Genomic DNA, 17,743 nt, shown 5'->3' on the forward strand with positions numbered 1-17,743 from the left:
CTTAAACTGGTATTCGGGTTACAGACAATGACTTGCTAAGGCTTGATGTTTCTTCGAACCTTAACTTGAAATTACTGTATCATGCGTGGCGTGCTTAGGTGCTGATTAAGTATGCAGAAATCCTTTTTCATTGAGTTACAGTAAGTGCTTTGTTTCATTTCCTTGAATTTTTTGTCAATTTTCGTGAGGAATGGGTGGTCAGACACTTTGGCCTTGTTCATACCGGAAGCGAACACGTGTGCCCAGCAATGGTCTCTCTTCCAAGTACCTACATTCGATCCGAATCATAATATTACTTCTGTCTAGTTTTCAGTTTGTTGTCGTGACGGCCCGCATGTGACGAGCAGTAGTCAGAATTGCTCGCATCAGATTATCGGCTTTAGAAATCTCCGCAAACTAACAACCAACTTGCAGGATGTTGTAGTTAATCGTCGTACTTTGAGAAACGACTTTGCCTGCAGCATCAAGGCCACATGACGGTGAAATCATTAGGTTACAAGTGCAAGCTATTCCGTAGTTCAGTAGATTCATCGCGGTACAGAACGAACCCAATTTCCTGTAATATTGCTTGATTATATGGATGTGTGGTGTCTGTTCTAACCACTGTGCCATCGGCGACATAGTGTTAACGCAAGCTCGCGGAAATCTCGTCACGCCTCACGGCGTGTCCGAAAGAGCAAACACCACACATTCGTATAACTGACTCGCCAAGATGGGCAATGGATCCACCTTCTTCTTCTTCATTGCGGATACACAGGTACGTTTGAATTGCTGCTGGAATATCAGAGTAGCGAGCATTAAGGAAATGTGGCACTCGGTGGGAATGTGGGTCGGTCACGAGGTGTGCTGAGATAGTCCACGCAGTTGCGATAACGCTTCATTTCGGATGGCAGAGTAGTTAATGCAATGCGCAGTAAAATGGAGATCCCAGGTACGAGTCGTGGTCCGGTGCACGTTCTCACTCGATGTCGCTCATTCCGCGTAATGTCCCGATGCAGCTGACAGCAGTGATCCCGTCCCTTTCCTTTCTTTTCTCCTCCCTCTAACTTCAGTTTACATATAATTTTTTGATTAGTTTGACAAATGCCCTATTTACCAAAGTGAGGACTAAAGCTCTGATCCTGACCTGGCGACCACTCCAGCTCACCAAAGTAGTTATACTGATGGTGGAATGTAATGCTTCATTACGTATTAAACTTTGTGCCAGGTAGTTAACTACTTTAATGAAGAAATATGTTCCTTTTCCAAATAACTTCCAATTTACGCTCTATCTCCATCTCAAAGCTCATACATGGTACATTCCTTGCATTTAGCTATTCCACATGCAACTAAGTTTCATTTGTGATCCGAAATACTTCGGGTCTGTAACGTTGGGCACTGGTCACCGCATTAAATCGTCATTGTCAGTGAAGTTCATTTTAAGAATATTTCCACTTCGCATGTCGTTTTCCACTTCCTGAAATTTCTCTCCTCAAATGATTAGTGAGAAATACGGTCACATACAGTATTCTCGGCCCGGTTATTGGGAGCGTTTCTGTTCAGTCATTTTTGTATCAGGGTTCAATCCCGATTGGTCAAACTTGCACACATGGCAGACGTTTACGGTATTTATATACTCACGCTGCATTGGAACCTGATTTACTGAGTGTATCAAAATGTGATATATAGGTTTGTGTCTTATCCCCCCAACTTTACAAGATCTATGGAGGATATGTCACTAAGAATGCTCTTGATGTTTGGACTTAGGGTATCTCTATTGGCAGAAGAAGCATTAACAACCTCCGATTTACTGGTGAAACAATGCATTTACGAAGCAGCGAAGATGAACTTGCTGAGCTACTCACAAAAGTGCGGGACATTAGTCTACCATATTAATTAGACATCGATCGTAGCGAGGAAGATGTGAAGATGAGATAAGAGGACAGATCACTCTAGAGTGAGTGGCTATCAAGAAGATCACCAAAATATGGCAGAACAGACCGATAAGAAAGAGCACAAACATCTTCCCTGCTGCTTTTTACAGTTGTGACTCATGGACACTTAATTCAACAGACAAGCAGTGTTTTGAAGAACTGATGTCTTTTGCTGGTGTAGGACGCTGCGCATGAAATGGACCAAAAGTAGAACAAAGCTGTCCACTATTGTGCAACACGGTACCTCCAGACGCTTTCCTTCTAGTGTCAGCCAAAACGTTTCCAAATTCGTTGGACATATTATGAGAAGATATGGAGGAAGTAATTATTGGAAGGAATGACCAAGGGCACGGACCAGAGAGCAGAGCAGCAAGCAATTGTACTGGACTCCAGTCAATCTCGAAAGCTGGTTAATAAATTGGGCTCACCTCTCTTTCACCTGATCGATCGGTTATAATCCATATGATCGTCAGGGCCCCTGTTTCACGTTAGGGAGACACAATGATCAATGGAGTGAACGGAATGGAGAGTGATTAGGCTCGGTGTTGGTTGTAGTGTAGTTTGGGATATTGTATTTCGAGTTGAACGGTTTGTGCTCATGTAGGGAACGCGTTTCCCTCGTGGCCAGCTAAGGCCGCTGTCGTAGATGCATAAGTTTGGGGAGGGGGAGAGAGAGTGGAGCGGCGCTGGAGAAGGTAGCAAAACAGCCACTTTATGTTAGTCAGTTTAGAAGAGGCGGGGGCCTGTGCTCACGTATGCTGGGCGAGAGTCGAATAGCCTCGGTCGTTGCCTCCCCAGTGTGGTTGGAACGGTGGCGGACAGACCCTAGCAGTTTGCGGGGGGGGGGGGGGGGGCGGTGTACCCGTGTTCAACGGAAACACTCACTTAAGCAAGACGCAAGGCAGATTGAAGCAGAGCCCATTACTAGAGTTTTATTGCACCTTCACCGAATCGTGTCGACACAGGGTGCTAGTAATTGTTCCTTGCAGAGGAGACGCCATTTCTCAGCTTTCACAGTTCTGCCTGACTATGCTTCTGTCAGAGACAGCAAAGGACTTGGAAGAGCAGTTGAACGGAATGGACAGTGTCTTGAAAGGAGGAAATTAGATGAACATCAATACAAGCAAAACGAGGATAACGGAATGTAGTCGAGTTAACACAGGTGATGCTGAGGGAATTAGATTAGGAAATGAGACACTTAAAGTAGTGAAGAAGTTTTGCTATTTGGGGAGAAAAATAACTGATGATGGTCGAAGAAGAGAGGATATAAAATGTAGACTGGTAATGGCAGGGAAACCGTTTCTGAAGAAGAGAAATTTGTTAACATCGAATATAGACTTAAATGTCAGGAAGTCGTTTCTGAAAGTATTTGTATGGAATGTAGCCATGTATGGAAGTGAAACATGAACGATAAATAGTTTGAACAAGGAGATAATAGAAGCTTTCGAAATGTGGTGCTACAGAAGAATGCTGAAGATTAGATGGGTAGATCACATAACTGATGAGGAGGTATTGAATAGAATTGCGGAGAAGAGGAGTTTGTGGCACAACTTGAAGAAGGTGGGATCGGTTGGTAGGACATGTTCTGAGGCACCAAGGAATCACCAATTTAGTAATGGAGGACATCGTGGAGAGTAAAAATCGTAGTGGGAGACCAAGAGACGAATACACTAAGCAGATTCAGAAGGATGTAGGCTGCAGAACGTACTGGGAGATGAAGTAGCTTGCCCAGGATAGAGTAGCATGGAGAGTTGCATAAAACCAGTCTCAGGACTGAAGACCACAGCAACAACGACATGCTTTTGTCAATAAGCCTTATGCAGAACAGCGTTTTGCCCTATGAAAGAAAACACACAAATATGTACACAATATGTAGAAGAAGCTGGCAGGAAAGGTGAGACTGGAAGAACAGAAACGAAGTGCCAGGATTAGAAAGAGCGTAAGACAGGGATGCAGTATTTCGTTCCTACCGTCCGGTCGAGAAACAATGGAACGAGTACACTTCAGTATGAAATGATATAAATGATAAGTTCAATGATGACATCGCTGCACACGATGAAATTTAGGAAAAAATGTATTATTAAATGCAATGAACATTCTAATGATGACACCTTGAGAATTGAGTGTACACCGAAGAAATGATAAGTAGTAGAAATGAGACTATCGGTAAAGTTAACATAAAAATTGTGGAACAGAAAGTGGGCAAAGAGAACCAATTGTGCTGCCCTTGAAGCACAATAACTCATTACAGACAGAATAAGGAAGTCAGAAAAAGTAGGATAGCACAGTTTAAGAGGATATTCCTGGGCAGAAACATTGACTTTCACTAAAGATTGTATTTAAATTGAGGAGGGAGTTTTTGAAACTATACATCTGGAGCAAAGAACAAGAACGTGAATCGTCGGCCGTGCGAAAACAGGGACGGGAGCTAATCGAACGGCTCGAGATGTGGTGCTTCAGCAGAATGTTGAAAATTAGGAGCCCTTATAAAAGATTTACAAGACAACGGTCTCGCCACAGTGGTAACACCGATTCCCGTAAGACGCCGGAGTTAAGCGCTGTCGGTCCTGGCTAGCACTTGGATGGGTCACCGTTCGTGTCTGCCAAGTGCTGTAGACTCGCCCTTCTGAGACCAATAGTGAAACTATTTGATTGAGATGTGCGGCACCATTCACGAAAACCATCAACGGCCAGGGGCGAGGTGTGCTGGGCACATACCCACATCTGGTCACACCTGAGGATGACACGGCGGCCGGTCGTCACCGTTTAGCCTTCAACGTCAGTTCGCACGGTGTTTGCTTGTTTTGTATAAAATTAGAAATAAATTTCCCATCAGAATCAGCGAGGTGAGAGGTTTGGAACATGTGGGAAATATTGACAAAAAACAGCGACAGGATGATGGAACATGTGTAAAGATATCAAGGAATAAAGGCCATGGTGCCTGAAGAAGTTGTAGCTGGTGGAAGCTGAAGACAGGGATAGGATTAGAATAAATCCAACGGATCATTAGGAACGGTGCTTACAAGCGCTACTCTGAAACGATGACGTGGACAGAGAAGAAAAAAGTCGTGACAGGCAGTATCGAACACAACAGAAGAGCTAAGACAATGAATAAAAAGTATTTTGCATTTCCTTTTCGACAATGCTCAACTTATGTAGAGTACACAGCACGCTGTCTACAGTTACGAATCAGGTGTCAAGTACTTCATCCGCCAATATAAGAGAAAACATGGTCCGTAGTAGCCTATAATCTAAACGTCATTTTTTAACACGTGAAATTAGTTACTTTGAACCATAAATCAGTTTCAAGTACGAGTGTGACGAGAACGAAGTCTTTCACGACGGAACTGTCGTATAAAACGTTCTCGGACTTCTTGCTGCGTCAGTTCAAATTAAAACCTCGATCTATCGCTGATTACCTCCATCGTCTTTGTTAGGAGCAGCTGATTGTCCAAACTGCTGCTGTGATGCCATTGTGCAGTCCGTGGTCTACCATAGCTAGTGTCAACGTGTGCGCTGGTGTCGCTGGTTCTTCTCACACATTATCATTAATTACAGAATGCCAGTACGTTGTAACCTGGGGCAAAACTTTTTTTAGTCAAACAATATCTTGTGTTCGTTTGTAAGGCTGTACACATTTCTCCATATCTCGATTTTTAATATGCCTTCAGTGTTCTGTATAATGGTCGGAAACTGTACGGATGGGCTGACCGATTTAATTGCATCCACATTCACAAGGAGTCTTATAAACTGCAGGATCCTGAGACCGATAGTATGCTCAACAAGTTGATGCATCTCCCTCATCTCAGGAGGCCGCAAATTAGGTGTTATACCTCATCTTCGCAGGACTGGATGTATCGCCGCAGAAAGGAAGAAATACAATTGGACTTGAATGTTCAACATTTTAATTTTTCCTTTTTTTGGAGAACGCTGACATCGTATCACGTTTACTCGTATTTAGATTTCGGTATTCAAGTTCTTCGCGTCAGAAACAGTTTTTACTCTGCGTACCAATGCAGTTACAACTACTTTCTTTTTTACTGGATAATGGAAACACTCGGCGCTAAGATATAAATCAGTATTCGTCGGCTTGCGGTACACTAGAAGTCCCAAGGATGTGTTCAAGAGCTTCTTCGTCGTGCGCCCAGACCGTAAACGTGTCGTTAGCGTCGCCTTAAAATGGTGATGGACGAAGAGATTTAACGCACGCTCCTCAAAATGTTCCATAAAAATCTGGCCATTGGTCGGGACAACGGAGATCCCATGGCCATTCCCTCCGTCATTTCATAAGCTTTACCACCATACAAGAAGTGAGTGGTCGTCATAACATGTCGGAACAACTTCATCGTTTCGACTGCGTCTCCAGACGCTTTAAAGTTTATGCTCTTATTCCATCTACCACACAATCTCATATCAACTCCCCGAGCGAAGCCGGCTACCTCAGCTACTCAACTACAAAATTGTTGTTTCGACCGCCATTTCAGAGAACACCTTCAAGCTTCAAATGGTCCGCAATGTTCCAGAATACTGCACAAAATTCTAGAGTGTTATGCAATGTTCACAGTGATCTGGGATTATCCGGAACTTTCCATCTGGAATATTTCCGAATGTTCCAGGCTACTTCAAATGTTGAAGAACATCCCGGATCATTGTGTAACATTCCGGAACATTTAGGATGTTGTGGAGTTTTCTCCAATACTCTGGAATGCTATGGAATGTTCTCGAATACTCTGGAATATTCCGGAATGTTCTAGAAATTTCAGAAACTTCCCAGGCCTTATATCTTTGTAAGTAGGCTGTTTAGGTTTTTATGTTGGTAACGCCACGTAGCGCTCTGTATGAAAATCACTGACTGTGCTGTGAGCAATCTGTGGCTGGTTGGACTCATTGTTGGAATATTCGCTTGTGTAGTGTTGGGCAGTTGGCTGTTAACAGCGCGTAAAGTTGCGCAGTTGGAGGTGAGCCACCAGCTGTGGTGGATGTGGAGAGAGAGATGGCAGAGTTTTGAGAGCGGACGATCTGGACATGTGTCCGTCAGAAAAACGAAATTTGTAAGACTGTATGTCATGAACTGATATGTATATTGCGACTTTTGAACAATATTAATGTAAATACATTGTTTGTTCTCTGTCAAAATCTTTCATTTGCTAACTAGGCCTATCAGTAGTTAGTGCCTTCAAGAGTTAGAATCTTTCATTTAGCTGGCAGTGTTGGCGCTCGCTGTATTGCAGTAGTTTAACGAAGATTTTTGGGAGGTAAGTGATTCATGAAAGGTATAGGTTATTGTTAGTCAGGGCCATTCTTTTGTAGGGATTTTTGAAAGTTAGATTGCGTTGCGCAAAAAATATTGTGTATCAGTTTAGTGGTGATCAGAATAGGTAAGAGTACGTTCAGTTCTGCTCAGCTCTTTGAAAATCAAAGGAGGAGGATATTAGTGTTTAACGTCCCGTCGACAACGAGGTTATTAGAGACGGAGCGCAAGCTCGGGTGAGGGAAGGATGGGGAAGGAAATCGGCCGTGCCCTTTCAAAGGAACCATCCCGGCATTTGCCTGAAGCGATTTAGGGAAATCACGGAAAACCTAAATCAGGATGGCCGGAGACGGGATTGAACCGTCGTCCTCCCGAATGCGAGTCCAGTGTGTTAACCACTGCGCCACCTCGCTCGGTGAAAATCAAATAATGTAAGAAGTTTTCCAGCACTGTCATTTTCAAATTTTCTAAGGGGATGTTTCATATCTTCAAAAGCAAACTCTTCAAATAAAAACGAGAGCCTTCTTCATGGATAGGGGATAGAGGGTTAAAACACCTTACAACTTCCTTGATCGTAAAAGCACTCGTTTCTGAGTTTTACTGGCATGCACATTGTACACTTACTTTTATAATATATACATTTTGTAGCTCATAATGACACAGTCTGACACCTAAAAGAATAATTAGCGTCGTACACTCACAAATACATCTATCAATGAAAGATTAATTCATTGGGACTCGTCTCATGAATCAATTAATAAAAATTTCTGCCAATATGTTTTAAAATTGAGTGAGCTGTGAACATAGGCTAAGTGAAGAAAGATGGAAACTCCAGTTGCATACGATAATCTAGGAAAGTGTGTTTTGTGCATGAACGATATCACAAGTAAAACAATCGATCGACCAGTTGGTCAATACTGGTCTTCGGTCTAGGTGCTGCGCGGCGGTGTGCATAGCGAAGAGCCTTAAAGTAGCTCAGTGGGACCACAGTCCATAATGTGTTCCGCTCCTCCCTGCATGTCTTGTGGACTCCAAAACACTTTCTGAAATTCTGAACGTAGCAGCGATAGACTATCCAAAACTTGTAAAGGAACCAGTTCCCAACTATGAAGGTCCTAGGACGTGAAACGGAGGAAGGGTTCCAGTCTATCAGTCTGTATCCTATGTCTTTCTACCTGCACATGGACTGAGTAAGCGGTAAAGCAAAACAAGGAGACATTTGGAAAAGAAACCAATAACTGATGTCAACGAGAGGAAATCTGAAATTGAAATTATGACATTTAAAGAGATTTCGGTTCCTTCAGAGATTACAAAGAGCATGGAAGAACAGTATAACGTAGTTCAATGTATTTTCAGAAGAGGTCAAAAGATGAAAATTAACAACAGTATAAAGAAGGAAATGACGTGTAATTTAATAAAATCATGTGATTCTGAGGAAATTCGATGAGGAAAGGAAATGGCAAAAATAGTAGATTAGTTTTCTGCTAGTACAGAAAAGTAAGTGATGATGGCCAATGTATAGAGAATATAAAACGTAGAATGCCAACAGCAAGATATGCGTACCTGAAGAAGGGATGTTTGTAAATATAAATTTATGTGTTTACGAAGGCCTCACTGAACGTATTCGTATGTAGTGCAGCTTTGTCTGGAAGTGAATCGTGGACAAAAGCAATAGTCATGAAGAAAACAGTAGCTTCTCAGCTGTGGGGCTACAAAAGAATGCTAAATATTAGTTGTTTAGTTCGAGTAACATATGAACAGGTACTGCATTGAACTGGAGGAAAGCCTTATGTCAGCACTGAACAGGAAGGAAGAGTAGGCCGATGAGGCAAATGTTGACGCATTGAAGAAATGTTAATTTGGTGACAGAGGGGCGTGTGAGGACTGAAACTCGTGTGGAGCGACAACATAGGATGATTATAGTTACTAGGTTCGAGTGACTTCAGGTCGCAGTAGTAATGCAGACACAATCTGACTTGCACACTACAGATTATCGTGCTTATCTGCATCAACCAAGAAGATAAATAAATATCAAGTTATCTGAGGAACAACTGGGAGAACTTTGGGAAGAAAAACAGGAAACTTAACACAAATGAAATTCTATGAAGTTATGGCTGTACCTACACGTATACAAGCAGCAGAGACAGAGTTCATGTGCCATGTATAAGGCCGTAATATAATGGTTAAAATAAGGAATGAAGCTATATGATCAGTTTTCAAAATCTTTTCAGTTAATGACAAGATAAAAGAGAATAGAATGAAATGGAGAGACCGAGAGAGTGACAGGAAATAGACTGGCAAAAAGAAGATGACTTACCCGCCGACTGGTAACAGAGAACCACGTAGACCTCGTAAGAGGTAAATGAGGGATCGGAACAGGTGATTAGAATACCTAACCTTGGAAGGAGACGATGACGGTGATGACTTGAGCGTAATAGGAATATTATTTCTCCATATTTGGTTGATTATTACAGGAAGAGGGATCATACTGACATTAGTGAATATCTATAGTAGATGTATAAGGAAGGTTACAGAAGAGCACATATAAGATTCATAATTTGGAGAGGACTCTGATGCAAGTGATGTAGTTAATATTTCTATAGTTTCAAACACCACTACAGTAACTGACGTTTGCCTGGATAAGGCCGTGTAAAGTACAGGCGTAGCAAACAGGAAAGGCTGCCTGCCTGTACTTGAAGGATCACCCCAGGGAAGTCGTGGAACTGATTGTGTTGCCGAAGAGGCAGCAAATGTGGATTTATGTGCATAGTTTAACGTTGGTTGTTTACCCCAGTTCTTTGGCAAATATCTTCCCCCAGAGGGCATATGTTTACTAACAGAAAATGACATTGCAAGTTTTTTGCAGAATTTTCAGACTTTTTCAGCAAAGATTTTGTGCTCCTGATTATTTGCGGTGAATATTTACCACCAGGTCTCATTACTGTTTGAAAAGAATACACACTGTCATGGGTTTGGTATGCAAGACATTTTGTCAGTTATTGGGTTCAAGTAACACCAGCTACTTTCGTTGAAGCTTCATTGGTGGTAAACTGTCCAGGAATTTAAGACGGCACGGGTTCCCATTTTATTCATACGAACGAAACAGACACTACGTGAACACGGAAAATACGAGAAAATAATTTCACGCGTCAACCTGATATTTCATTTACTGTTATTGTTCAACGTCTACTGACAAATAAAACAAAAATAAAAAAGACCGTTGAAGGGCATTTTGTCAGATTGTTTTTACGAGAGTGACGGTAGTTGAAATAAAACGGCCGGGCGTAAATCAGCTGCGCCCTCTGTACTTACTGTGTGGTGTGAGAACGTCAGCGGCTTACAGGTAATAGCGGCGCGGCCCGCATTATTTGCTGAGCTGCCTCTCCAGTAGCCTTTTGGGACCACAGAGAAAGAGAGAGAGAAAGGGCAAGAGGGAGCTCCGGGTAAGAGAGAGAGGGATTGTAGGGGAGGGGGAAGAGAGGGAGAGGCACTTTTGCAGGTTTCTCCCGATCCGCGCGGCTTAACTCGGCAGCACGTCCGGTCGGCGGCAGCAATATCCCGCCCTATCCCGTATCCTGTAACTTTGGCCAGTCTTCCGTGCACGCTGATCCGCATCCGGCGGACGTCCATGTGAGCAGAGGCCCGCATTCTGCCGGAAATGAACCGCTTCGCCTGCAGCGGAACTTTCTCTCTCAGTGGACCGCTCCCAGCCTGTCTCTTTGTGTGGCCAACTGAAGGCGACAAACCTGTCTATACCTCAGATTTTATTTAAACTTTTATTGATATGGGGCTGAAATGGTAGCAGTAATAGTAAGATCTTAATTCTGCGATAGGAAGCGATAGTGATTGAACCTTTGCGAAATAGCTGAAAAATATTAATTATGCCAAAAAACGTCCTTTTCATAATGAAACAGATTCGGATATGCAAAATTACGTTACGAGTCTTACTTTTTTTTTCAAAAATCTAGCTTTTGTTTTAGGTCTTCGATATTAATGGAGGTCACAGAAACATTCTTCCCTCTTCTATTCAAATTTAAGTCAGCTTGTTTCCGCAAGTCGGGCTGTCATAGCACTCCGTCAAGGTGGTTGCTGTACTTGATGCTCTCCTCAGGCAACGTGCTGTGGTAATAGAGTTCCTGTGTTGAAAGAACGAGACAGTGAGAAGCATTCACAACAAACTGAAGAACACGTGTGGGGATTTCGCTTTCTGTCGCAGTAGAATTCAGCCTGTATTAGACCACATCAGTACCTTAACTGCGCGATAACAACGGTGAAGTCACTGACGAAAGTGCCAGTAGAGTAATTAAACACGGTTTTCCGAAACTACTTCACCATAGAAGACGAAGTAAATATTCCTGAATTCCAATCAAAAACAACTGCCAAAATGAGAGACATAGAAGTAGATATCCTCGGTGTAACAAAGCAACTTAAATCATTTAATAAGACCAAGGCCTCCGGTCCAGACTGTATACCAGTCAGGTTCCTCTCAGAGTATGCTGATAAAATAGCTCCAAATGTAGCAATTATATACAAGCACTCGCTGACAGAAAGATCCGTACCTAAATACTGGAAAATTGCTCAAGTCACACAAATACCCAAAAAGGGAAATAGGAGTAATCCGCTGAATTACAGGTCCATATCACTAACGTCGATTAGCAGTAGGGTTTTGGAATATATACTGTATTCATAATTATGAACCACCTCAAAGAATACGATTTATTGACATATAGTCAGCGAGACACATTTAGCTCTTTATACTCATTAAATAATGGGTGCAATCGACAGGAGATGTCAAATTGATTCCATATTATTTTAGCTTTCCGGAAGGCTTTTCACACCCTTCCTGACAAGCGTCTCCTAACCAAACTGTGTGCCTATGGAATATCGCCTCAGTTGTGCAACTGGATTCGAGGTTTCCTGTCAGAATGGTCACGGTTCGTAGTAACAGACGGAAAGTCATCGAGTAAAACAGAAATAATGACCGCGTTCTCCAAGGAAGTGTTAGAGGCCCTCTATTGTTTCTGATCTATATAGACGACGTAGGAGACAATTTCAGTAGCCGTCTGAGATTGCTTGCAGATGATGCTGTCATTTATTTATCATCTTGCAAAGTTATCACATGACCAAAACGAACTGTAAATGATGTAAATAAGACATCTGTATGGTGCGAGAAGTGGCAGTTGACCCTGAATAAAGAAAAGTGTGAAGTTATTCACATGAGTAATAAAAGAAGTCCACTAAATTTCGATTACGCGGAAAGTCACACAAATCTGAAGGCTGTAAATACAACTAAATACTTAGGGATTACAATTACAAATAACCTAAATTGGAATGATTAGGTAGATAATGTTGTGGGTAGAGCAAACCAAAGACTGGGATTCATTGTGCAGAACACTTAGAAGGTGCAACATGTCTACTTGAAGAGACTGCTTACACCGCGTTTGTCCGCCCTATTCTGGAGTATTGCTGTGAGGTCTGAGATCCGCATGAGATGGGACTGACGGATGACATGGAAAAATTACAAAGAAGGGCAACTTGTTTTGTATTATCGCGAATTAGTGGAGATAGTGCAACAGACATGATACGTGAATTAGAGTGGCAGTCTTTAAAACAAAGGCGTTTTTCGTTGCGACGGGATCTCCTCATGAAATATCAATCACCAGTTTTCTCCTCCGATTGCGGAAACGTTGTGTTGGCACCCGCCTACGCAGGGACAAATGATCATCACAATACAATAAATCAGGGCACGCACAGAAAAATTTAAGTGCTCGATTTTTCCGCGCACCGTTCGAGAGCAGAACCGACAGCTTGAAGATGGTTCATTGAACCCTCTGCCAGGCACTTTACTGTAAATAACAGAGTAATCACATAGATGTACGTGTAAATGAAAATACACCTAACGTGTTAAAGTCAAGTACAGAGCACCTGCCACCTAGCGACAGAACGGCTGAACCGGCGATTCTAGCAGACGGTACATGGGCCGGGGAGAAATACGAAACGTTCCATTTTGCCGTGAGTCCGCCCTTGCGCACCAGAATTGATCTACACGCACATGCGCAGAATGCTGTACTTCAAGCAGGCTTTCTCCATACTTATTTTCACTTGCGGCCAACACACGAGCAATACTGGGGCGCTTCAGGACTCTTTTGGCAATAGCGCGATATATTGTACACATTCTTCAGTGAATAATTTTTATAATTTCATTAACATAACAAATGAAAATTCTCTTTTTATTGCCGCTGAGAATTACGGTAAATCTAATGCAAACTTCTTACTGGCACTAAACGAAGACAGTGTAAGCACACTTAGTGATGCTCACAGCAAGGAAGAGTGTCTCTGTGATACTCTAGATACGCCGTAAGAAAATAAGGTAAGTCTACAATTTTTAGTTCCGAGTTTATATGTTTTACATAAATGTGTTTATAATTTTACGTTCAATGTGTGCGTGCGTGTGGGCGTGTGTGTGTGTGTGTGTGTGTGTGTGTGTGTGTGTGTGTGTGTGTGTGTGTGTGTGTACCATCATCAAAATTGGTGAAAATATTGCACGTGTTTGAATTGATTGCCATTTTTGTATCACTTCAGCATGCCAGGAACGATAATGTTGCTAGAGCAGTCATAACAGTCAAAGAAGGTAGGCTGGCCACTACTAAAGTGGACTGTAAAAGCAGTATTGCATCTTTGCGGTCGCACTGTCGTGGAACAGCCTTCCTCGTTACTGTGTCACTTGTGGTAATCCCGTCATGCACGATCGTCAGCCACTAGTCAACACGGGGTAGATCCTTCCTGACGAAGTTCCTAAGTTTCTTTGGATCTTCGGGTCTCAACTGCTTCATTAACAGAGAATATACGAGGGGCGTTCAGAAAGTAAGCTCCGATCGGTCGCGAAATGGAAACGACTATGAAAATCCGATAAAGCTTTGCACAGATGTGTTGGGTAGTGTCTCTAGTACAACCCCAGTTAGCATCACGTCGCTCTTCTCATTTCTGAGCTCGCAGTGAGTGCGTAAAGATGTCTAGAAAATAGTGTCTGCCGCCAAGTACGAGGGCCTGGTGAGAAATTTCGACTGAAGCTATGCAGCTAACATTACATAACTGTCGTGCTGTTTCTTCTTCAAGACAATTCTCAGCCGCATTCTGCAGGGGCAATGAAGATGCTCCTGCATCGTTTTCAAATGGAAATGTGAGATTACCCACAATACAGTCCGCAATTGTCTCCCCCTGAGTAGCATCTCTGGACACATGAACCGCTGTCTGTGAAGACAACATTTTGACACAGACAACGAGGTGTAGGCCAGCGTGGAGAATTGGCGGAAAGCACTGGCGGCTGCCTTCTATGATGAGGCTATTGAAAAGTTGGTACAACGCTATGACAAAAGTCTAAGTCAGAACGGCGACTACGTAGAGAAGTAGCTGAAAGGTGTAGCTAATTGTTACAAGTAAAACATTTCTGATGTTCCCTGTGGTTTCAATTTGGCAATCAATCGGAGCTTACTTTCTGAACAGGCCTCGTATGTCCCTGCTTTAACCACTTCTTCTCCGCCAGCGTCAAGCCCCATTCCTACTCCTTGCATTATGTCGTCGTTCTGTCCTTGTCCTAACGACTAAGGCGGAAACAGTCACGGCAAATGCTGCATTGACAACTAAGGTCTCCGTACCTAAAATGGTACGAAACGCAATTATTTGCTTGCACCAGATTAACATAAACTAACATTTTATTCCATAAATCTGTATTAGCCATAAAGTAATTTCATTTCAGCTGCGCAGGATCAAAGTAACATCTTAATAAATATGACACTTGCCCTCTGAGAAGTTTCTGAATGAGTGCGTAGCACAAAAATATCAATTTTCACACTCAACGATGTACACAAGCCTGCAGTTCAGAATATATACCCTTGGGGTGCTGGTGCAGACTTACGCGTCAAGTGTATCGTGTAATAGGGATAACAAAAATGTCAGTTCCTTACTTGTATGCTTGGGCCGCTGGTGCAGACTTGTATGCGATGTGTGTGTTGTTATACCGGCTTATGTCGCTGGGCAAGCAGATTATAAAAGTTGGCTAGCCAATAGATGGACCTCATGTATAGCGACAGACAGACGGAAGCACAAACTATTGACGATGTGAAACATACCTACAATATGATTTTAGCTGATAAATGCTAACAGTAAACGAACTGTCAATCAGAGTCAAAGCTGGAGAAGTGAGTGAGTGCAGACCGCTAAGACATTTGAAGCTGAAAACTTTTTGGGCCAAGTGGGTTCGAAGAATTTTGAAGGATACCAACGGGGAAACATCCACCCACTCTACAGCCCTGATATGTCACCGTGTAATTTCAAATCTTCGGCATATTGAAATAATCCCTTCTTGGGACTATATCTAAATATGATCACGACTTCTAAACAGTGATTTGGACATTCTGGTCCCGACTTGAACCATAGGTGTCTATAGGCCTGTGTTCCACTGCCGCGTAAGGAAGTTGAAAGTGACAGACGTTATGTGGGAAAATACATTATGCCTCTCGTAACGTAACGTAAAAATAACAAAAGTATGCAGAATAAAAAACATTGTGACTCTTGTATTAAGGTTTTGGGTACTAAGTGGACTTGTATTCTTTGTCTCACCCGCCCTCTCCCCCTTTCTCTTAAAACTGCAATACCTCGTTTTAGGTTTACTCTTTACGTTGTATTCAGGGACTGAATTATTGCAACTTCTAACGTTACTAATCGATTGCGGATGTAGGGAAGGCCCGCAATAAAGTTCTTTGATGACAGCTAGGATCCTATGCTTCAGTTATCTTCTAGCCACGTTGACATCTTCAATAATACAAAAGATTGTCTGAATTTGAATGAACTTATTACTTTGTTTTATGAAAAAAGAATTGGGGATTACGTTGATAAGTACACTCCTGGAAATTGAAATAAGAACACCGTGAATTCATTGTCCCAGGAAGGGGAAACTTTATTGACACATTCCTGGGGTCAGATACATCACATGATCACACTGACAGAACCACAGGCACATAGACACAGGCAACAGAGCATGCACAATGTCGGCACTAGTACAGTGTATATCCACCTTTCGCAGCAATGCAGGCTGCTATTCTCCCATGGAGACGATCGTAGAGATGCTGGATGTAGTCCTGTGGAACGGCTTGCCATGCCGTTTCCACCTGGCGCCTCAGTTGGACCAGCGTTCGTGCTGGACGTGCAGACCGCGTGAGACGACGCTTCATCCAGTCCCAAACATGCTCAATGGGGGACAGATCCGGAGATCTTGCTGGCCAGGGTAGTTGACTTACACCTTCTAGAGCACGTTGGGTGGCACGGGATACATGCGGACGTGCATTGTCCTGTTGGAACAGCAAGTTCCCTTGCCGGTCTAGGAATGGTAGAACGATGGGTTCGATGACGGTTTGGATGTACCGTGCACTATTCAGTGTCCCCTCGACGATCACCAGTGGTGTACGGCCAGTGTAGGAGATCGCTCCCCACACCATGATGCCGGGTGTTGGCCCTGTGTGCCTCGGTCGTATGCAGTCCTGATTGTGGCGCTCACCTGCACGGCGCCAAACACGCATACGACCATCATTGGCACCAAGGCAGAAGCGACTCTCATCGCCGAAGACGACACGTCTCCATTCGTCCCTCCATTCACGCCTGTCGCGACACCACTGGAGGCGGGCTGCACGATGTTGGGGCGTGAGCGGAAGACGGCCTAACGGTGTGCGGGACCGTAGCCCAGCTTCATGGAGACGGTTGCGAATGGTCCTCGCCGATACCCCAGGAGCAACAGTGTCCCTAATTTGCTGGGAAGTGGCGGTGCGGTCCCCTACGGCACTGCGTAGGATCCTATGGTCTTGGCGTGCATCCGTGCGTCGCTGCGGTCCGGTCCCAGGTCGACGGGCACGTGCACCTTCCGCCGACCACTGGCGACAACATCGATGTACTGTGGAGACCTCACGCCCCACGTGTTGAGCAATTCGGCGGTACGTCCACCCGGCCTCCCGCATGCCCACTATACGCCCTCGCTCAAAGTCCGTCAACTGCACATACGGTTCACGTCCACGCTGTCGCGGCATGCTACCAGTGTTAAAGACTGCAATGGAGCTCCGTATGCCACGGCAAACTGGCTGACACTGACGGCGGCGGTGCACAAATGCTGCGCAGCTAGCGCCATTCGACGGCCAACACCGCGGTTCCTGGTGTGTCCGCTGTGCCGTGCGTGTGATCATTGCTTGTACAGCCCTCTCGCAGTGTCCGGAGCAAGTATGGTGGGTCTGACACACCGGTGTCAATGTGTTCTTTTTTCCATTTCCAGGAGTGTAGTTACATTTACCATTTGGCAGTGTTTGTAGTTTTCTGATTCATTTACATATTGCTGTAGAATGTGTTGTATGGAGAACATCTAAATATCAGTGTTGGGGATATCACTACAATCATTTCGGGAAACATAATCATCTCTGTGATGCAAATGCGCGTAATGAGGTCCGTGCGGGATAAATAATGAAGTACCCCCTTCCACGCGATTAACGTTCATTCGCAGAGTGTCCCCACTATGAGTGAGCCCACTATGTTAACCATT

This window comes from Schistocerca nitens, chromosome 1, assembly GCF_023898315.1.
Source record: "Schistocerca nitens isolate TAMUIC-IGC-003100 chromosome 1, iqSchNite1.1, whole genome shotgun sequence".
Taxonomy (NCBI): domain Eukaryota; kingdom Metazoa; phylum Arthropoda; class Insecta; order Orthoptera; family Acrididae; genus Schistocerca; species Schistocerca nitens.